Source organism: Beta vulgaris, chromosome 4, assembly GCF_026745355.1.
Source record: "Beta vulgaris subsp. vulgaris cultivar EL10 chromosome 4, EL10.2, whole genome shotgun sequence".
Classification (NCBI taxonomy): Eukaryota; Viridiplantae; Streptophyta; class Magnoliopsida; order Caryophyllales; family Amaranthaceae; genus Beta; species Beta vulgaris.
The window spans coordinates 30,055,500-30,059,242 of NC_079205.1; the positions used below are offsets into that span (position 1 = coordinate 30,055,500).

General features: G+C 38.7%; 1 non-coding gene across 1 annotated transcript; it reads left to right on the top strand.

The window, feature by feature from the left end:
* The first annotated feature begins 1,563 nt into the window (after window positions 1-1,563).
* On the top strand, window positions 1,564-1,670 carry LOC125497178 (small nucleolar RNA R71). The gene has a single exon (XR_007273814.1). It is a non-coding gene; the product is annotated as a small nucleolar RNA R71 (small nucleolar RNA).
* Window positions 1,671-3,743: the final 2,073 nt, after the last annotated feature.

Sequence of the window (3,743 nt, forward strand, 5' to 3'; positions counted from 1 at the left end):
ATTTTTTGACAGGATGACATTGACGCAATGACGCGATGATTCGATGATGTGATGCCATCTGACATGGCAACGAAGTAATTGTGACCCAAAGACACAGCGAAGGACGCGAGATTAGAGCTGGGCATTAAGTGGTAACGGTCCAGTTTAATAAGGAAGGACTGTAACGAGCCATAAATTCAGCCGTTGAGGAGCGTGAATCAAGACGTTGGAGCATAAGTGGAAAATATTTCCCATGATTGAGGCATCAAAGCTAATGTAATAATTAGTGAATTTATTTTTGTATTCGTTGAGAAAAAGCCAAGGAAAAAAGAAGGCATATAAAAGAGAGAGAGAGGTCATTGACGGGTTTTTTATGCAACATTATCGAAAGAACACTAGAGAGGACGACATTATTGTAATAACGAGTCACTCACTAAGAGAGACAAAGAACTATAGTAGATTGGTGGATCTCCATCCACCCGCGGTTTTTACCCACCTTCATTGGGGTTTTTCCGTCACCATTTTTGTGTGTTCATCCCCTTTGATCCCCTTTACGCTTTTTTGTCGCGTCATCTTTGACATAATCTGGTTGAATCGTCCCAAACTTTAATTTCGTCGTGAGTGATAAATTTTAGCATGTTAGGCATTTTGGACCCTCGTAACTTGTTCCCGGCCTCAAATCCATGGCTTTGGCTTAATGGAGGTTGGGGTTAGGGATGAGTTGGCCCAGAAGTTAATTCATGGGAGTAGAGGGGGTTTTCTCGGCTACTTGGGCGATTTAGGTTTCAAGCATTTGGTTATGGGCTTGCAGCTCTTGAAATTTTTGCTTATGGTTTTGGAGAATTTAGTTCATGGATTGGAGTTGTTGGAGAATCTGGAGTGAGGTTGGATCAGGAGATGGAATGGGTTCGTGATTTTGTTTGGGGAATGGAGGATTAGAGGGACGTTCTTGGGTATTGGCTCTTTGATGTGGAGCTTGGTAAACGTTAGACCCTTGTGAGCATGAACCACCTTAATTATAATTTTAGTTATACCCTTGCACATATCCTTGGTGTTGAGCTTGGTTGTACCTTTGTTGAGGTTGACTGCATCCTTGTTGAGGTTGGTTGAAGCCTTGGGTGTAAGTTTTGTTGAGGTTATTCCAACCCCCTTGTTGATTGCTGCTATATCCTTGGTTTCCTTGATAACCATATCCCCTAGAGTTTATCGCCGCCACATGCTCTGAATGGGTACCTCCAGAATAAGAAGTATCATGGTTAATACCACCACAAATATCACAAGAAAAAGAATTTACCTATGAAGGATTAGATAAGGCGAGACTGATCTTTGAGAGCTTCTTGTCAAGTTGGTCCATCTTAGCTTGAATTTTATCCATGGGATCTAATTCAAACTTCCCACTCTTCTTAGGTTGAGCACCTCTTCGTCGTCCACCCCATGAGTAGTTCTTGATCAGTTCCTCAATGGTGGACTCAACTTGGCCTTGCGGGATCTTAGAAAGTTGACCTTCCGCTCCAACATTATGGTTGGCACATGATATAGGATTAAGGCCATCATAAAAAACTGCATGAGGAGATTTTTTTGTTGAACTCATGGTGAGGGCATGAACGAATCATCTCCTTGAACCGCTCCCAAGCTTCCGTAAGTGTCTCATAGTTCTCTTGCTCAAATGAGGAGATCTTCCTCCTTATGTATGTCGTCTTCCACTCATGAAAGTATTTCTTTCAGAAAAGCCATTGTGACTTCTTCCCATGTACTGAGGGAATTAGCAGGTAAGCTTTTGAGCTATGATTTTGCTTTTCCGGTAAGAGAAGACCGGAATAGATGCATCTTGATGTAGTCTGGAGAAACGTCATTTGTGGTTATCATGGCATAGATCTCAAGAAACCTGTCAAGATGGTCAAGAGGATCCTCATTTGACCCCCACAAAATTGTTCTGCTTTAACCATCCGAGTATACTGAGGATGGATGCTGAAATGTGTAGTAGTGGTGGGGATTCAAACACCACCTTGAAGAACATAGGAACTCGAATTTCCGAAATTCCTAAAGAGTTGTGGATTTGCTTCACCCATTTTTGATTCAACTTCACTTGTTGTAATTGAGACTGGTGAAGATGGCTCGGAACCCAAAGACAAATCTCCCAAATTTTTTCCAAAGCTTTCGAAAGGTACGGTCAATTTCAGGATCTAGAGGCAAAGTGGGTGAACCGTGAGCTCTTCTTCTCATGTAACACAACAAAGCTAAGTAGAGGATTAGCAAATAACAACCACAATCAAAAAGAAAATAAAAGAAAAATCAACTAAGCAAAGCTAACATAAAATAAACTTCAATTAATAGCACAATTTCCCCGGCAATGGCGCGATTTTGATAAGAGGTTTTTAGTGTGTTGTTAAGGCACCAAAAATCACTTTTCAAACAATATTTATAAAAGCTAACAAGCAATTACTAAGAACGTAGTAAAGGCAAGTCAAGGGTTGATCCACATGGAAAATGGGATTAATTAAAGTCTATCAAGTCTAAACTACTTAATTTAAGGGTTTTTGTGGGGTTTAAAATGATTTGGTAACAACTACTAGCTAATATCAGAGAACTATCAAATAAAGCGAATTAAAATATCAAATAGGAAGACACTAGAGTTAAAGTTACTAGTATGAATAGGAATGGACAATGATCGTTAATGCAATTGTGAAGCAAAGGAGACGATTATGCAAAGTTTAGTTTCCTCTAAAATATTTGAGTCCTGTCTCGAATGGTCGTCAAAAGTAATCACTTAATCAATCAACTAAATCCTCTCTCGAATGGTCTTTAGTTAATTGATTAAGAGATTCAATAAATTCGGAAAACCCCTAATAAAGGATCCCCTTAATTTCTACCCAATATCTTGGTGTAAAAATTAAGTTGATTCTTAAGGATGATAAAAGAGTTCAAATTTTGATTTAAGAACATTTGAATTCAAAATACCAAAGCATAAATGTGATCATTACGTAAACTTCTTTAGGACATCACAATCACATTAACAAAACATTTAAACCCTAATCCATACTTTCACCCTAACCCTAGATAAGAAACTACTCACTAATAATGGATTATAAGCACTTAAACATGAAATCTATGGCTAATCTAGGGCTAAACATGACTAAGAGATAATTAATCTAATAGAAATAAGAATTATGAGACTATGAGAATGGAGAACTAATGATAAGGAAGAACAAGAACAACCATGAAAAGATGGAATAAAAACTGAAACTTTGAAATTAAATTGAATAAAAGTACCTTCGAAGTTGTAGGAATCACAAACTATGATCTAGCAATCTCAAATCTTTGACAAAACTAATGTGTTTATCTCTCTAGTATGAACCCTAACAATACCCTCTAAACTCTAGAATAATAGCATAAGTTAAACTAAATCAAAACTCGTTCTTTTTGATGCCTCGAAATTCAATTTCTTTTGTGGATAAGAAAGGTGCGGGCGCACCAATCCTCATGCCTCAAAACTGAATCAGTCGTCATATGGTGCGGGAGCACTGTTATGAGGGGTGCGGGCAAACCACATGGTTGGTGCGGGCGCACCATGCCTTCTGACGTTTGCGCTTCAGAACTATCAAATGGTGTAGGCGCACCTCATTATTGGTGCGGGCACACCAATTTCTACTCTAGGCAGACAGTTCAATCTAAAACACGCATAACTTTTTCGTTTTAGGTTCAAATCAATCTTATGACCAGTTGTTGGAAAGCTATTGAAACATGATTTCACCTCCAGCTGGAAT